General features: G+C 39.7%; 1 long non-coding RNA gene across 1 annotated transcript in view; it reads left to right on the forward strand.

Moving 5' to 3' along the window:
• The window catches only part of LOC125964193 (uncharacterized), a 131,226-nt gene that overhangs the window by 96,671 nt on the left and 14,705 nt on the right, over positions 1 to 19,850 (forward strand). Inside the window, exon 3 of the long non-coding RNA XR_007476934.1 lies at positions 15,276 to 15,507. This is a non-coding gene — a long non-coding RNA (uncharacterized LOC125964193). The remainder of the gene's footprint in view (positions 1 to 15,275; positions 15,508 to 19,850) is intronic.

Raw genomic sequence — 19,850 nt, forward strand, 5'->3', positions numbered from 1 at the left:
AATGCACAAAGATCCTCCTGTCACTGGGGTAGAGATGATGCCCATGTCCAGGGCGGTGTCTGAGATACGAACGAAAGTTACACATTTCACGTATTGCATCTCCTTTTGAGATCACATATTGATCTCCTTTTGAGGTCACGTATTTTGGCCATTTTAACCACTAAGTCCAACTCCATAGGTTTGCTGGATCAATTAATACTATCATTTAAGACTAAACATAGTAGATCAATGTCTTTCTTTTCATTTTAGACACATAGATTTCATCTGATTTTAGCATTCTTTTGATATTACCAATAGGGTTTTTTGTTTTTTGTTTTTTGTTTTTTTTGCAGTTGTTGTATCCCAGACTTAGCCCAATTCCTGGCTCTTAAGAAATTTTTTGCAGTTGTTTAATAAAAAATAGCATGTAGATATAAATATTCAAAGCAATATCACAAAGCTATTCAAAACTGCTCCTCAGAACTTCAGTTCTTTAGCAAGTTTAATGGAGTTTTCTATAAGACCTATTTATGGAGGAAATTTATGAAAATGTGGGTCCATCTTGTACTAAGTCCTAGGATATTCATTTCTCAGAAGTAGCAGAAAGACCTCTTTATAATATGGCTTTTCCCTGCGTCAGTGTGTTTTGGAAGTGGACCACCAGGCCAGCACTATAGTCACATCCCTGTGTAAACACACATTGATTTCCTAAAGCAATGGGTGATTTTCACCAAGCTGGCTTCTCCTCAAAGATCGAAACTTAATTTTTCTCTGGGTCAGTTTTCGTGTGAAGAATCCTTTCCAAATCACTTTCCGGTCTCTCTCCATGAAACCACCACTGGTTAATGGAAACCTAGAGCACTTGATGGAGTGGGGCACAATGATAAGTCTCTCAGTCTGTTTTCTTCTTTGAATAAACAGGTCTTTTCTAAGGGCACTGCTGGTGGTTTGATCCTTGGCAGTGACTCTCCTCAAAAGCGTGTCTTCCAAGAGCAAGTGGTTCTTCCGAGTAGAATGGGTACCTTTCAGAGCCCTTTCTGTTTGTTTAGTTTCTTGATTATATGAAGTACGTGAAAACCAGTCCAAGGCCCATTAACATAATTTTCATGCATGTTAGTTCTGGCAAAACACACTAGGCAGGAACTGTATGATAAATGAGATAAATAATTTTGATCGAGCAGTGAAATAAAATAAACGTTTGCGATTTAAGAAAACAAACCATGACTGGTGGTGTGTATGGGGTCAGTTTGTGTTAGGGTGGCATTCTGAGGGTGGCCTGTCATCCTTAGAACATTCTGGGGAGAAAGAGCCGCTGTCTGACTCCAACAAGGTCCAATTTCGGCTTGAAAATAAAATACTATGAAGCCTGTTGTCCTTTATTTAGGGGGTGATTATCCAGGCTGTGGATTGTGTGAGGATCCTTGTACATCTTCTCCTTGGCTGCATTTTAGCACTTTGTCTAAAGAATGGGCGAGGCAGACAGAATAAATGAAATTTGTGTTCATAGTGAGACTTATTAACACCTTGGGGAAGAAGTCACTGGAGGCTGAGTGGATTCTTTCTAACAAGTATAATTTTGCTTAGTTAGCAGCTTATAGACTGTTGTATGAGCAGATCCTGTGAAAAGTGTCTATCAGAGTTACTAGCAGAGTCAGGCTCGTGGGGCCTGGGCCAATAACATGGTCTCCGTGTGCTGCCCAAATCATGGAAGGTAGAATGGACCTCAGATGAAACCTTGAGAGTTTGGGTTTTTTTTTTTAAAGAACTTTTAAAAAATGGGTTTCTGGATATAAGGTATTGTTTCACAGTGGGTTGATTGTTCCAGTGTCACCTGGATTTTGTATCATTGAGACCTCCCTCCTCCAGTGCCGAGCTGTGTTTCTTGGGTAAGAGGAGGAAAATCCCACACAGGTACGCATGCCCTGGCAGAAGATGGCTAAATTACACTTGTGTATGTTTTTGTATTTTTCCTTTAACTTCTCAAAGACCGATCAACTAGGAGAAATGCAGGCAATAAATAAAGTTAATGAGATTATTGGAATGATTGATGGATTTTCAATGTCCTTGCCAAAGCTGCCATCATAGCACTGTCAATAATTGTGAACTAGTTATGTACCACATGTGACAGGAAGCCCTAGGGTTTCTACTTCTAAACACATGGGAAAATATAGCACCATATCCCTGCCACCCACAACACATTCTAGCCTGTCTATAGAGGCCATTGGATCTTTTATCATAATAAAATCCTCATTATCTCAGTAGCCTGTGATGTTGATGATTGCCTTAAAGTTTGGTTTTAGAATGTTGGGAAAATGGTGGCAGCATGATTTTGAGGTCTTCCTAAACTCCCCACAAAAAGCACAGGATAAATTGCATGCCGTATGAGTTATAGCTCAACAAAACTGTCTATATATATATATAAAACTATAAGGAAAAAATAGAGCAACTACATCATAAAACTAAAAATCCATCTATGGACAATATGTATGAAAAGCAAGGAAACAAGATAAACCAGTGAATCCTAAAAAATGAGCTGTAAGACCTGTACCTTCTGACATCTGTATGAGAGGAAACACAGGGAAGCAGTGGGGCTGGATTTGATGAATATGAGAATTGAAGAACCTCAAAACAGACGAAACTTGGAACTAAAGCAGGTCAACTTGATAAGAACAGCTGATCTTGTCAAGTGTTTGCCCACCCCAGTTGCTGGTGATACAAGGGTCTCATGTTAAGGCTTAAAGTGACTGGAGCAGTACAGCCTCTGTGAGCTCTTGAAACGGACCCACCAGAGCTCTCTTCCAGCGCAGGGCCTCACACTGAAGAGATGAAGGAAAGAGAAGGTTCAGATAGAAGTGGATGGGTGGAGGAAACAGCCAGGAAGTCTTAGACAGCAAACTTGGTGTGTGTTTGTGTGTAATAGACTTTATTTTTCAGAACGGTTTTATTTCTTTTTTATTTTTTTGCAGGGCAGAAATAGAGACACAGATGTAGAGAACAAACGTTTGGACACCAAGGGGGGAAAGCGGCGGGGGTGGTGGTTGTGGTGGGATGAGTTGGGCGATTGGGATTGACATGTATATACTGATGTGTATAAAATAGATAACTAATAAGAACCTGCTGTATAAAAAATAAATAAAATTAAATAAAAAAGTTAAAAAAAATGTAAAAAAATAGAATGGTTTTAGATTTACAGAAAAATTGAGAAGATAGCACAGAGTTCCCATATACTCCCCACCCAGTTTCCCTATTAAATAACATCTTTAACATCTTATATATTAATATGGTAGAGTTGTTATAATTTATGAACCGATATTAATATATTATTATTGCCTAAGTTTTACTGTATTCACATCTCCGAAGTTTTTACCTTTTCCTGTTCTAGGATCCCATCCAGGATACCGCATTACATTTAGTTATCATGCCTCCTTAGGCTCTTCTTGGCTATAACAGTATGTTAGGCTTTCCTTGTTTTTGATGATCTTGACAGTTTTAAGGAGGACTGGTCTAGCTGTCATTTTATATATATATATATATATATATATATAAAAAACAGTTCACAGAAACAATACAGGAGAGATCTCTGTGAAGTAAGAAAATTCTATGAACCAACTCTCTTCCAAAAATTTCAGGAAAATAATTTTACATGAAAATTAGCAACAGAAAATTATTGAGTTCAAATTCTATACAAAGTGACTGAAAGCAAAAAGAGAATCAAGAAAAGAATAATATCTCTATAGGCAATAAAACATACCAGAAAGACATGCAAAAAAGATAAATAGGATAATGTACTATTTCAAAACAAGCTAAATATTTTAAGAAAATTATTCAAAATATGAAGGAACAGCAAAAACCACAATTTAAAAGACTCAGAAATCAGGGAATAGGTGTCAAAAAATAATTAAAAGTAAAAGAAAAAGTGAAGATTAGATCAGAAGAAATGCAAGAGTGAATAAATGTGAGATAATTCCTTAAGAGAAATAGAAGGTGAAAAGGAGAAAAAAATTTTTAATTCAAAAAAAAATGAGGAAAGAAATGAAAAACAGATTCAAGACAATGAGACAGATATTTGAAGATAGGCAAAGAAGATTAAACATGCAGATAACAGGAGTCCTTAAAGAAGAAACCCAATGGACAGGAATAAAACAAATGCTAAAATTACAGAAAATATTTCTGAAATAGAAGAAAAATTGAAACTACATTTTAAAAAGCACACTGTGAACCTTAGAATATTGATCTAGAATGACCAACATCAAGAAAAATTCTTATAAAATTACTGAACTTTAAAGACAAAAAACCCTAATCTTTTGTATATATAGACAAAGAAGGCATATGATATATAAGGAAAATCCAGGTAGGTTATCATCAGTCTTGTCAACAGCAGTGCTTTATGCCAGAAGAAAATGGTATAAAATATTTAAGACATTCAAGGAAAGAAAATGTGTGCCAAGATTTTATATCTAGTAAAACTGAATTTCAAGTAAATAGGGCATCAAAACTTAAATTCAGCATGGAAGAACTCAATAAATATTGTTCCATGAACCCTGTAAAAATCTTTCAGACTTAGTTTTGTATTGGAAATATCAGCATGAGCTTATGAGGTATTGTATTTTAAAAACATACATGCATATCTTGTGTGTGTATTTCCTAGCTCTGTTCACATAAAAGGTCTAGAAACAATAACCAACTCAGAAACAATGAATATCTCTAGGGCCCAGATGTGGTCTTGAAATACCATTCTCTCTAAAAGAAACTAGGATTTATTGGAAAATGGCTGATCCCAAGTCTGAGGCAAGAGATACAAGATGAGCCTGGAATGCCTTGTAATACCGGGCAGCAAAGAAGCTCTCAAAGACTGGAGGGTCATGTCTAATGGACTTGAGAACCAACTTGAAGACAAAGCTCTCACTGACCAGTTTGAGCTTCAAAATGGATAAGAATTGCAAAGACTTGAAATCCATCAAATATCTTTAAATCTGGGCATTCATAATTATATATATATATATATATATATATAAAAAAACATTATATGGCACTAGTTGGTTACCTTTTGAAGATAATAAGTACCAATTCATTTATTTAAAAACTGGGTAGATGAAAGGAAAGAATCAAGCATTTATCTGCTTCTCCTTTGTGAACCATACCACTAGGTATCTCCTTATAAAATTATTACAGCCAACAAATGAAAACAAAATGATAGATTAGAACGCGACGATTTTATAACTCCTAATGAACGAATGGATCCAGGCATTGAGTCAATGGCTGCTTACAACAAAAAGGAGTGAAAACCACCATTATATGCCTTTTCTTTTTCCACATCTTTATTGGAGTATAATTGCTTTACAATGTTGTGTTACTTTCTGCTGTACAACAAAGTGAATCAGCTATATGTATACATATATCTCCATACCCCTCCCTTTTGAGTCTCCCTCCCACCCTCTCTATCCCACCCCTCTACGTCATCACAAAGCCTCTAGTGGATCTCCCTGTGCTATGCAGCAGCTTCCCACTAGCCATCCATTTTACATTTGGTACTGCATATATGTCAATGCTACTCTCTTACTTCATCCCAGCTTCCCCTTACCCCACCGTGTCCTCAAGTCCATTCTCTACATCTGCGTCTTTATTCCTGTCCTGCCCCTAGGTTCATCAGTACCATTTTTTTAGACTCCATGTATATGTGTTAGCATACAGTATTTGTTTTTCTCTTTCTGACTTAACTTCACTCTGTATGACAGACTCTAGGTCCATCCACCTCACTACAAATAACTCAATTTTGTTCCTTTTTATGGTCAAGTAATATTCCATTGTATATGTGTGCCACATCTTCTTTATCCATTCATCTGTCAATGGACGTTTAGGTTGCTTCCATGTCCTGGCTATTGTAAACAGTGCTGCAATGAACACTGGGGTACATGTGTCTTTTTGAATTATGGTTTTCTCAGGGTATATGCCAGCAGTGAGATTTCGGGGTCATGTGGTGGTTCTACTTTTAGTTTTTTTTTTTTTTTTTCTCAGTACGCGGGCCTCTCACTGTTGTGGCATCTCCCCTAGTGAAGCACTAGCTCCAGACGCACAGGCCCAGTGGCCATGGCTCACGGGCCCAGCCGCTCCGCGGCATGTGGGATCTTCCCGGACCGGGGCATGAACCCATGTCCCCTGCATCGGCAGGCAGACTCTCAACCACTGTGCCACCAGGGAAGCCCTATTTTTAGTTTTTTAAGGAACCTCCATACTGTTCTCCATAGTGGCTGTATCCATTTACATTCCCACCAACAGTGCAAGAGGGTTCCCTTTTCTCCACACCCTCTCCAACATTATTGTTTCTAAATTTTTGATGATGGCCATTCTGACCAGTGTGAGGTGATATCTTATTGCAGTTTTGATTTGCATTTCTCTAATAATTAGTGATGTTGAGCATCTTTGCATGTGTTTGTGGGCAATCTGTATGTCTTCTTTGGAGAAATGTCTGTTTAGGTCTTCTGCCCATTTTTGGATTGGGTTGTTTATTTGATATTGAGCTTCATAAGCTGCTTGTGTATTTTAGAGATTAATCCTTTGTCAGTTGCTTCATTTGCAAATATTTTCTCCCATTCTGAGGGTTGTCCTTTGGTCTTGTTTATGGTTTCCTTTGCTGTGCAAAAGCTTCTAAGTTTCATTAGGTCCCATTTGTTTATTTGTGTTTTTATTTCCATTACTCTAGGAGGTGGGACAAAACGGATCTTGCTGTGATTTATGTCATAGAGTGTTCTGCCTATGCTTTCCTCTAAGAGTTTTATAGTGTCTGGCCTTATATTTAGGTCTTTAATCCATTTTGAGTTTATTTTTGTGTATGGTGTTAGGGAGTGTTCTAATTTCATTCTTTTACATGTGGCTGTCCAGTTTTTCCAGCACCACTTATTGAAGAGACTGTCTTTTCTCCATTGTATATTCTTGACTCCTTTGCAAAGATAAGGTGACCATATGTGCGTGGGTTTATCTCTGGGCTTTCTGTTCTGTTCCATTGATCTATATTTCTGTTTTTGTGCCAGTACCATACTGTCTTGATTAATGTAGCTTTGCAGTATAGTCTGAAGACAGGGAGCCTGATTCCTCCAGCTCTGTTTTTCTTTCTCAAGATTGCTTTGGCTCTTTGGGGTCTTCTGTGTTTCCAAACAACTTGTAAAATTTCTTGTTCTAGTTCTGTGAAAAATGTCATTGGTAATTTGATAGGGATTACATTGAATCTGTAGATTGCTAGGATAGTATAGTCATTTTCACAATGTTGATTCTTCTAATCCAAGAACATGGTATATCTCTCCATCTTTTTGTATCATCTTTGATTTCTTTCATCAGTGTCTTATAGTTTTCTGCATACAGGTCTTTTGCCTCCTTAGGTAGGTTTATTCCTAGGTATTTTATTCTTTCTTTTGCAATGGTAAATGGTAGTGTTTCCTTAATTTCTCTTTCTGATCTTTCGTTGTTAGTGTATAGGAATGTAAGACATTTCTATGCATTAATTTTTTATCCTGCTACTTTACCAAATTCATTGATTAGCTCTAGTAGTTTTCTGGTGGCATCTTTAGGATTTTCTATGTATAGTATCATGTCATCTGCAAACAGTGGCAGTTTTACTTCTTCTTTTCCAATTTGTATTCCTTTTATTTCTTTTTCTTCTCTGTTTGCCATGGCTAAAACTTCCAAAACTATGTTGAATAATAGTGGTGAGAGTGGGCACCCTCATCTTGTTCCTGATCTTACTGGAAATGGTTTCAGGTTTTCACCATTGAGCAGGATGTTGGCTGTGGGTTTGTCATATATGGCTTTTATTATGTTGGGGTAAGTTCCCTCTATGCCCTCTTTCTGGAGAGTTTTTATCATAAACAGGTGCTGAATTGTGTCTAAAGCTTTTTCTGCATCTATCGAGATTATCATATGGTTTTTATCCTTTAATTTGTTAGTATGGTGTATCACATTGATTGATTTGCATATATTGAAGAATCCTTGCATTCCTGGGATAAACCCCACTTGATCATGGTGTATGATCCTTTTAATGTGCTGTTGGATTCTGTTTGCTAGTATTATGTTGAGGATTTTTGCATCAGTGTTCATCAATGATATTGGCCTGTAATTTTCTTTTCTTTGTGAGATCTTTGTCTCGTTTTGGTATCAGGGTGATGGTGGCGTTGTAGAATGAGTTTGGGAGTGTTCCTCCTTTTGCTGTATTTTGGAAGAATTTGAGAAGTATAGGTGTTAGCTCTTCTCTAAATGTTTGATAGAATTCGCCTGTGAAGCCATCTGGCCCTGGGCTTTTTTTTGTTGGAAGATTTTTAATCACAGTTTCAATTTCAGTGCCTGTGATTGGTCTGTTCATATTTCTGTTTCTTCCTGGTTCAGTCTTGGAAGGTTGTACGTTTTTAAGAATTTGTCTGTTTCCTCCAGGTTGTCCATTTTATTGGCATATAGTTGCTTGTAGTAGTCTCTCATGATCCTTTTTATTTCTGCCCTGTCAGTTGTTACTTCTCCTTTTTCATTTCTAATTTTGTTGATTTGAGTCTTCTCCATTTTTTTCCTGATGAGTCTGGCTAATGGTTTATCAATTTTGTTTATCTTCTCAAAGAACCAGCTTTTAGTTTTATTGATCTTTGCTATTGTTTCCTTCATTTCTTTTTCATTTATTTCTGATCTTTTTTTTTTTTTGCGGTATGTGGGCCTCTCACTGTTGTGGCCTCTCCCGTTGCGGAACATAGGCTCCGGACGCACAGGCTCAGTGGCCATGGCTCACGGGCCTTAGCCGCTCTGCGGCATGTGGGATCTTCCTGGACTGGGGCACGAACCTGTGTCCCCTGCATCGGCAGGCGGACTCTCAACCACTGCGCCACCAGGGAAGCCCTATTTCTGATCTTATCTTTATGATTTCTTTCCTTCTGCTAACTTTGGGTTTTTTTGTTCTTCTTTCTTTAATTGCTTTAGGTGTAAGGTTAGGTTGTTTATTTGAGATTTTTCTTGTTTCTTGAGGTAGGATTTTATTGCTATAAACTTCCCTCTTAGAACTGCTTTTGCTGCATCCCATTGGTTTTGGGTCATAACGTTTTCATTATCATTTGTTTCTAAGTATTTTTTGATTTCCTCTTTGACTTCTTCAGTGATATCTTGGTTGTTTAGTAGCATATTGTTTAGCCTCCATGTGTTTGTATTTTTTACAGTTTTTTTTTCCCTGAAATTGATATCTAGTCTCATAGCGCTGTGGTCGGAAAAGATGCTTGATATAATTTCAATTTTCTTAATTTACCAAGGCTTGATTTGTGACCCAAGATGTGATCTATCCTGGAGAATGTTCCTTGTGCACTTGAGAAGAAATTGTATTCTGTTGTTTTTGGATGGAATGTCCTATAAATATTGATTAAGTCCATTGGGTCTAATGTTTCTTTTAAAGCTTGTGTTTCCTTATTTATTTACTGTTTGGATGATCTGTCCATTGGTGTAAGTGGGGTGTTAAAGTTCCCTACTATTATTGTGTTATTGTCAATTTCCCCTTTTATGGCTGTTAGCATTTGCCTTATGTATTGAGGTGCTCTTATATTGGGTGCATAGATATTTACAATTGTTACATCTTCTTCTTGGATTGATCCCTTGATCATTATGTAGTGTCCTTCCTTGTCTCTTGTAATAGTCTTTATTTTAATGTCTCTTTTGTCTAATATGAGTATTGCTGCTCCAGCTTTCTTTTGATTTCCATTTGCATGGAATATCTTTTTCCATCCCCTCACTTTCAGTCTGTATGTGTCCCTAGGTCTAAAGTGGGTCTCTTGTAGACAGCATATCTACAGGTCTTGTTTTTGTATCCATGCAGCCAGTCTGTGTCTTTTGGTTGGTGCATTTAATCCATTTATATTTAAGGTAATTATTGATATGTCTGTTCCTATTACCATTTTCTTAATTGTTTTGTGTTTGGTTTTGTAGGTCTTTTCCTTCTCTTGTGTTTCCTGCCTAGAGAAGTTCCTTTATCATTTTTCATAAAGCTGGTTTGGTGGTGCTGAATTCTCTTAACTTTTGCTTGTCTGTAAAGCTTTTTATTTCTCCATCAAATCTGAATGAGATCATCGCTGGGTAGAGTAATCTTGGTTGTAGATTTTTCCCTTTCATCACTTTCAATATGTCCTGCCACTCCCTTCTGGCCTGCAGAGTTTCTGCTGAAAGATCGGCTGATAACCTTATGGGGATTCATTTGTTGCTTTTCCCTTACTGCTTTTAATATTTTTTCTTTGTGTTTAATTTTTGATAGTTTGATTAATATGTGTCTTGGTGTGTTTCTTCTGTATGGGACTCTCTGTGCTTCCTGGACTTGGGTGGCTATTTCCTTTTCCATGTTAGGGAAGTTTTCAACTATAATCTCCTCAAATATTTTCTCAGATCCTTTCTCTTTTTCTTCTTCTTCTAGGTCGCCTATAATTCAAATGTTGGTGTGCTTAATGTTGTCCCAGAGGTCTCTGTGACTGTCCTCCATTCTTTTCATTCTATTTTCTTTATTCTGCTCTGCGACAGTTATTTCCACCATTCTGTCTTCCACCTCACTTATCTGTTCTTCTGCCTCAGTTATTCTGCTGTTGATTCCTTCTAGAGTCTTTTTAGTTTCAGCTATTGTGTTGTTCACTACTGTTTGTTTGCTGTTTAGTTCTTCTAGGTCCTTGTTAAACGTTTCTTGTATTTTCTCTGTTCTATTTCTGAGATTTGGGATTATCTTTACTATCATTACTCTGAATTCTTTTTCACGTAGTTTGCCTATTTCCTCTTCATTTATTTGGCCTTGTGAGGTTTTATCTTGCTCTTTTGCCTGCAAGATATTTCTCTGTCTTCTCATTTTGTCTAATTTACAGTATTTGAGGTCTCCTTTACCTAGGCTGCAGGATCGTAGTTTCCCTTGCTTCTGTTCTCTGTCCCCGGTGGTTGGGTTGGTCCAGTGTCTTGCATAGGCTTCCTGATGGGGGGGACTGGTGCCTGCATTCTAGTGGGTGGAGCTGAGTCTTTTTCCTCTGATGAGCAGGGCCATGTCAGGTGGTGTGTTTTGGGGTGTCTGTGAGCCTAGTATGTCTTTTGGTAGCCTGTGTGCTGATGGGTGGGTTCGTGTTCCTCTCCTGTTTGTTGTTTGGTGTGAGGCATCCAGCACTGGGAGCAGCAGGCAGTTGGGTGGAGCTGGGTCTTGGATTCAGATAGAGGCGTCCATGAGAGCTCTCGGTGATTAATCTTCCCTAGTCATCTAGCATCCTGGACTCAGTGCGCTCCCACTCCAGAGCCCCAGGCCTAACTTCTGGTCGAAGAACAAAGACCTGTAAGTTGCTCGTCCCAGCAATAAAGGAAATTGAAAAAAAAAGACTAACGAAACCCCAGACAAATGGTAAAAAGTATAATCAAACAAAAACAGAAACAAGGAAACAGGCACACACACAAAAGAAACAAAAACAGAATCAAATAAAACAAAAAGCAAGAGAACAACCAGACAAACAGGAGAGCCCCAAAACAAAATCAAGGAAAACTAACAAAACACGAAACCATAAAACAAAACCAAAGCAGAGTGCCAACGGAAGAATGAAGCAAAGAAACAAAACAAACCAACAAAAAATGATAGAAAAGAAAAAGAAAAAGGAAAAGTGAAAGGGGAAATAAGACAGAACAACAGAAAAGCAATGTAGAAATAGAAATATAAAAAAATAGGACTTCCCTGGTGGCACAGTGGTTAAGAATCCATCTGCCAATGCAGGGGACATGGGTTTGAGCCCTGGTCCGGGAAGATCCCACATGCCACGGAGCAACTAAGCCTGTGTACCACAACTACTGAGCCTGCGCTCTAGAGTCTGCGAGCCACAGCTACTGGGCTTGTGTGCCACAGCTACTGAAGCCCGCGTGCCTAGAGCCTGTGCTCCACAACAAGAGAAGCCACTGCAATGAGAAGCCCGCGCACTGCAACAAAGAGTCGCTCCCTGCTCATCGCAACTAGAGAAAGCCCATACGCAGCAACGAAGCCTAACACAGCCAAAAATGAATAAATAAATAAATTTTTAAAAGGAAATATTAAAAAAGAAAAAATATATATATATAAAAGTAAGAAGAAAAAAAAGCCAAACAAAACCCCAGAGAAATGGTAAAAACAAAATCAAACAAACAAAAACAGAAACAAGGAAACACACACACACACAAAAGAACAAAAACAGAACCAAATAAAACAAAAAGCAAGCAAACAACCAAACAGAAGAACCCCAAAATAAAATCAAACAATTAGAATCAGAACTAAGAAAAACAAAAAACCTAAAAACATAACCAAAGCTGTGTGCCAACTGAAGAATAAAGCAAGGAAACAGAAGCAACTGATCAAAATGATTAAATAAATAAATAAAATAAAAACAGAAAAAACAGAACAACAGAAAAGCAAAGTAGAAATGGAAATATAAATATATATATATATTAAAGAAAAAGAAGTAAAAAATAAGGGAAAAGAACGCAGAACAACAGAAAAGCAAAGTAAAAATAGTAATATATAAAAAAAATTAAAATAAAAAATATGTTATGACACAAAGATACCAAAAGACTAAATTAAAAAAATACTAAAACAACAAACAACAAAAAAAAGCCAGAACCAACAACAGAATGAATCAAAACATAATAAAATGAATAGTAATAATGATGTTTCCCTGGGGTCTCCACTCCCTTACCATGTGAGCCACAGCCCCCCTCCGCCTCCCTGGGAGGCCCTCCTCTGCCTCTGGTCTGCTCTCTGGACCCACTGTGGGCCCTGTGGGGACCCCTCAGGCTCTGATCTGGCCCAGTTCTGTGTGTGCTGACCCCAAAGTCCACAGCTGCCCGAGCTAGCCCGTTTTCATTTGTGGGAACACTCACTGTCTACTCAGATATTCCATAGATGCAGGGTCTGCCTAGCTGATCGTGGGGATTTAACCCGCAGCTTGTACAGCTGATGGAAAATTTTCGATCTTCTTCCTTAGTCGCCCCGTCCCTGGGGTTCAGCTTGGGGTTTATCCTCACCTCTGCATGTGGTCCACCCACAGGAGTCTGTTCCTGAGGCTGCCTGGTGCAGAGGTGGTATGACTGCTTGGATCGCGGGAGCCCCCATGGCGCCAAATGCACAGGGAAGCCAGCAGCCACGGGTGCAAGAGCTATGGCCCAAGTGAGGGCCTTTTCTGGCACCCCGCATAAGGCACATGAGGGCCAGCCATGGCTGGAGTTTTTCTGGCACCCGGCAGCCGGCACCCAAGGGCCAGCCCTGAGCAGGCTTCTTTTATTGTCGTCGGCAGGCGCCGGTGTGTGGGGAGAGCGAGGCTACAATAGCGGCTCCTCCCCCTGCATGTGAGTCAGCAATAGTGCCCTGCTTCCATGGCCGTCCAGTCTTCCTCCGAAGGCATTCCCTGCTGTGGATTTCCTCCCTCCCATCTCCTCAGTCTGTCTCCCCACAGCCAACAGCAGTTCTCACCCCGGGCCTGTTCTCCAATCCCCACGCTCCAGCTCCCAGCCCCCTCGCACACCTGTGAACACATGTCCCAGTCTGGGGCACGTAGGGCCATGGTACGGACCATCTGTGTATTTCTCACTCTGTCCCGTCTGCCACAGAGTGGCCGCTTCACCCTCTTCCAACAGCCTCAGATATTTTGTCCCGATTGATCTCCTGGTCAGAGAGGGGGTCTCCCCCAAATTTGGGAATCTCTCCTCTGTTTCAGCTCCCCTGCCCCAGGGTGCAGGTCCTGTCCTGCTTCTTCTCCTCCTCCTTCTCCCTTCTTTTTTTCGTCCTACCCAGTTATGCAGGGATTTTTATAGTCATTTCCAGTGTCTGAGGTCTTCTGCTAGTGTTCAGCCGGTGTTCTGTGAGAATTGTTCCATCTGTAAATGTATTCCTGATGCATCCGTGGCGAGAGATGAAGTCCACGTCCTCCTACTCCTCCGCCATATTAACTCCTCCATTATATGCCTTTTTTTGGCGTTTGTTTTTGTTTTTTGCGGTACGCGGGGCTCTCACTGCTGTGGCCTCTCCCGTTGCGGAGCACAGGCTCCAGAGGCGCAGGCCCAGACACTGAACAGGCAGCTCTGTGGAGTGACTGAAATTTGGGCGGGGGAGGGGCATCCAGCATCCATCTCTGTTTGCATATCAATGATGTTGAGAGCACAAAGAACAAAGGGTTAAAATGTAAGTGAGAGGGCTTCCCTGCTGGCGCAGTGGTTGAGAGTCCTCCTGCTGATGCAGGGGACATGGGTTCCTGCCCTGGCCCAGGAAGATCCCACATGCCACGGAGTGGCTGGGCCCGTGAATCATGGCTGCTGGGCCTGTGTGTCTGGAGCCTGTGCTCCGCAACGGGAGAGGCCACAACACTGAGAGGCCCGCATACCACACACACAAAAAATAAATGTAAGTGAGAGTGGCTACATGTCACTCAAAGTTCATATGTTCACTTCCTGTCACGCAAATGCCAACCTTACTTCATTCTGAGTGTAGTTAGTTTTGTAGTTTATAGGGGCGACAGTCGGTCATTTTAGGGAAAAAGAATTGATGGCTACCTATTAGGAGCCTGGTCGTATACCTATGGCTGTCTGTTTTTCAGGAGGTTGGAAATCATTTAGTTCTTGCACCAAACATAACATTCCTTTTATTACTCCTTTGAAGCGAAACTTAATCCTTTGTGTATTTTTTTTTAAAATACAGGACTCAAAGAGGAAATCTCGCATTAAGTGAAACATGAGATGGTTAACTATTGATCATAATATGTAGGTGTCAAGATGATGGCTTATGAATCTGGGCTGGGTGTATAGGTTGGTGGAAAAACCCTGCTAGAAATCTGTTACATCATTGCTGATTTCAATGGAAGACTGAACTTATGTTGATAAGAAACAGAATTTAAAGAGAACTCTTTTACTATAAAAGTGGTTTAAAATGTGTACTGCTTGGGCTTCCCTGGTGGCGCAGTGGTTCAGAGTCCGCCTACTGATGCAGGGGACGCGGGTTCGTGCCCTGGTCCGGGAGGATCCCACATGCCACGGAGTGGCTGGGCCCGTGAGCCATGGCCGCTGAGCCTGCACGTCCGGAGCCTATGCTCCATGGCGGGAGAGGCCACAACAGTGAGAGGCCCGCATACCGCACGCGCACACACACACACACACACACACACACACACAAACGTGCACTGCTTGATTCATCTGTCGTCTTTGGAGCTTAAATTAAAATGTGCATTAATAGTAATCTCTAAACATTGAATGTTGTGATGGTTCTCTTTCTGGATCACCTTCCTATTCTACTATTCAAATAAATGTTTCCTTTCTACCAGGGAAAGACAAAAGAAACACCAATAAGACAAGAGCACAGTGAATTTAGAGCTTGCTGAATAGGCGCACTCAACCAGAACTGTCTGTTACTCATCTGGATGGAAAATTTAAACCTTATCATTTCTCGGCATAGAAACCAGCAAATGGGAGCATAATTCTGGTGGCGCTGCAAATTCTAAAACAACGCAAGATATGAAAATCAGCGGCAAAGTGAATTCAGGCATGGACTGAGAGGTAGGTAATTGGAATGTTGTGTATTCCTTTAGGAATTTCTACAAACCACCTAGAGGACGTCCCACTTCTTTCTGACAGTGATTGTTCTAATCCCAAATTTTCAGAGAACCTTCTGGGTGCTATGGTTGGTTGTGGAAATGTCTTTTCACTGGGCGGAGGGGACCTGGGTTGGAGATCCATCAGTCCTCAATTTAAATCACCAGCACATATCCACGGATACACTTTGCTTTTCCCCTAACACCTTGGCTTCTTACCAAGATGGTAAGACAGCTCAGGCTCACTCATACCCCTACCTAAATGTTGGAGATAGTTATGGAATACTTCATAGGCTGGGTTGCTCTCATAATCCAAAATTCAGCTGATTTTAAATTGTAAACAGTAGTATACATGTAACATCTCCCAGGAGCTTGTTAAAAATGTAGATTCTAAGACCTAACTTCCATGGATTCTGATTTAGTAGATCTGGAGACTCATGAGTTGCATTGTAACAAGCACTGCAGATGGTTCTGATACAGATGATTTCTGGTCCACGTTTTAGGAAGCACTACTCTAAGGAATCATGTCCAGTACTGGTCTTCAGACTGTTCTCTGCAGATACCACTACACAACATATGCTAGGCAGAAAAAACAAGAAAGGGGAAATTTAAGAGCCCGTTTACAAATGATTCCCTAAGATGCCTGAAAATATATAAGTACTTTCTTGAAAGGGATAGGTTGGGGAACTAGCAAGAATTGCTACCAATTGCTGTTGTGTCCCCAGTGAAAATAAGCTAGAATTGGGAGAAATTGTTCCCATATCCTTTGAAACCTAGTCTTTAGATATCTGCCCTTGTCCATCAGACCCCATGCCTCTATTCCTAAAATGTTCTAACAGTGAAGTTCAGCCCAGTGCCTGACGTCATGGAAAACTAAACCACAGGCTGGTTTGGAAGTCATGCAGCTTTTCAAAGAAAGGTAATTCACCGCAAGTTAGATCCCCACAGTTCTAGCCTTGTGTTAATTTGAACAGGTGAAAGACGTTTCCAAGAACTTTTGGTAATGAAATCTTCTCCCCTCCTGCCACGTTTTCCAAGTTCACTTGCTGTGAGTTGCAGAGTTGATCCTGGGGGTATATACACGTAGGCTGCTTGCTCTTCCCATCGTGTTCAGAATCTCCTCAGGACTGCTTGGGAACTATACTCTTTCAGTAAATTAATTAAAATAATAAACAGCTGTGAATCTTAGAACACCTGGCCCTCCTTTGAAGTTTTTCTAGACTCTAAATGGTAGAAAAGTGAGTGAAATAAAGAAGCCAATTCTAGGGAGATTCCTCACGAGACAAGGTAAGACATGGATAGGAATATCTGATGTTTTGCCAAGAGCCGTCTTTTAACTCTTGTTCTCCTGGCTTTAATGCAATAGGCCGTCCTGTGAATCTAAAGACAAAAGACTTTGCCAGTGGCTTTACAAGAGAGTTGTAACTGGTATATTTTTGTTAAACTAGTGTTTTTAACTTCCTGGTGAGGGAGCTTAAGAGACAAATCATTTTACAGGTAACATTTATACACACACACACACACACACACACACACACACACACACCTATTAAGCAATAGTCCTCAAACTTTAATATGCATACAGATCTCTTGGAAATCTTGTTAAATGCAGATTTAATAAATTGGAGTTGGGGCCAGAGATTCTGCATTTCCCACAAGTTCCCCAGTGATGCCCACGCTGCAGGTATAAGGACCACACTTTGAGTAGTAAGGCACACAAGGGCATGTGATAAAGAAATAGATAGGGATTTATGAATCTTGGATTTATAGCACTCCTTTCAGTCCTGAGGCATGGTCCCTCTGATTAAACAGAATAGAGTCTCTATTTTAGTTTGACTACCAAGCATTCACAGTTGTATTTATTTGTTCTGTAACTTTTGAGGGGCGTGACTGGTGTGACCATTGTGATACTGGTCAATAACATCAAGATAGACCTTCAGTTTGCTCCATGGTACACTCTGTTGCAAAACACCAGGCCATTCAAGTTTTAGTGGTCAAATCAACATTTTCCAACAGATTTCCTTGGCATTTGAAATGTGAATAAGAATGACAGAAATAAGTGTGCCAAACCTACATTTCACAGAATTTCTGGTAAAGAAGAGTATAGTTGTTGCTCTTCAAACGATTGCCCTTAACTGAATTCTCTTTGATCTCTGGGGTCTCAGAAAGAGCTTGACTTATCCGACTTTCTCACAACTAAAATAACACACGAAAAAGCAACTGATTTAAGTATCTTCATCACAGCATTCTGCTCAACCCCCTTCTATATTGCATATAACAGTATAATCTCTTAGGGCAGATGAGCAGAGAGCCTATCTCATAGCAAAGCTGTTAATTCACAGGTAAACAGCATGTTCTCCAGGGGAGCTCATGTGGTTTGCAGACCCTCCATACACTTAATAAGGCTATTATGATTTTAGGGGTTTAGTTGTCATCTTTGATTTGTGTTCAGATCTCTTCTCTTAGGAATTCAAAAGTGTCTGGTTATGTTTTTGATGGAATTGCCCAAACTAAAGAAAAGAACGCAAGAGTTAGAAGAAGTGGGAGTGCTTCCGGGTGGGGTGTGGAAGAAACTTCACTGAGACCTAACTGCTTTTCTTGTTTTGAGAGAAAAGTGGGAATGGGGAAAAGATCCAGGGAAAAGTAACCAGATAACCAAGGATATGGAAAATGGGTTCTTCGAGAAAAAGCTGATGAGGATGGAATTGTTTTACCTGTAAAAGTAAGGATTAAGGAGTCAGTTAATTCCCATTTTTAGAACTGTGGAGGGTTATTACAAGGCAAAGGGATCCAGTTATTCTCTGTCTTCACAAGGAAAATCTTTACAAGTGTAGATTTGACAGATAACCTCTCTGAAGTGCTTTCAAGAGCTATCATTTCATTTATTTTAAAAGTAAAATAGTGTAGCTTTTAGAGATAGTAACTGGGTCTTTTTTTATGGCAAAACTCGTGTGAAATCTGTATCCATTTCCAGAATTGCTGGGTTATTTATATGAACTAATAGTGATATTTGCTAATCTTTGCTAGTTAAATTTAGTTTCACCATCGTTGAAAATGTAAACTGTTTACACTAATCTACATTTCATAATTTGTTCTCTCTTCTTTTGAAGTTCTTTATTAGCTGTGCCCTCTACCATAGGATCACCACTGAACCCCATGCTAATGGGTATAAATTATAGTGGGGCCAGCTTGTCTTACCTTTGTTAAATATGTGTCAACTGTTTCACAATGAACCTTTACTTTCCATTTTACGACTGGCTATAAAAACTGTGCTTAGAGCCAGTGAATGGACACGGTGTATTATATCCACAATCTTGAAAGTCCCAACGAAAGTCCATTTTTTTACTCTCTAGGGATAGTTCATGGCACTTTCGTGATGTTCATCCTTTACCCTTTTTCCCTTTGTCTTTGCCCATTGTTTTCTAAAAGAAGATGGGAAGGAAAGCAACATAAAGTAAGCCTTCAGCTCGGTGCTTTGTGACCACCTAGAGGGGTGGGATAGGGAGGGTGGGAGGGAGAGAGACGCAAGAGGGAAGAGATATGGGGACATATGTATATGTATAACGGATTCACTTTTTATAAAGCAGAAACTAACACACCATTGTAAAGCAATTATACTCCAATAAAGATGTAAAAAAAAAAAAAGTAAGCCTGTCAGTTTTACCCTTCAATGTAGCTTCTGCATTCTGGTGAGGGGGAAATTGATATTATTATAGAAACAGTAAGTGATTTAATTTAACATATAGTACTCTTCTTATCCATTATTATTAGGGTTAATTGAGAGTTGGCCATCTTTTATTTTTTATTTTATTTTTTTGGGGGGGTGGTTTGAGCAGAGATTTATTTGTAAATATGTATGAATAGATCATGAATAACATATGAATGAACACATATAAACCCCAGAGCTTATATAACTCCATAAATCATTTTTTTTAACTTCTTTATTGGAGTATAATTGCTTTACAGTGTTCTGTTAGTTTCTGCTGTATAACAAAGTGAATCAGCTATATGTATACATATATCCCCATATCCCCTCCCTGTCCCACCCCTCTAGGTGTTCACAAAGCACCGAGCTGATCTCCCTGTGCTATGCAGCTGCTTCCCACTAGCTATCTATTTTACGTTTGGTAGTGTATATATGTCCATGCTACTCTCTCACTTTGTCCCAGCTTACCCTTCCCCCTCCCCGTATCCTCAAGTGCATTCTCTGCGTCTTTATTCCTGTCCTGCCCCTAGGTTCATCAGAACAGTTTTTTTTTTTTAGATTCCATATATATGTGTTAGCATACAGTATTTGTTTTTCTCTTT

Source organism: Orcinus orca, chromosome 4 (assembly GCF_937001465.1).
Source record: "Orcinus orca chromosome 4, mOrcOrc1.1, whole genome shotgun sequence".
In the NCBI taxonomy this organism is placed as follows: Eukaryota; Metazoa; Chordata; class Mammalia; order Artiodactyla; family Delphinidae; genus Orcinus; species Orcinus orca.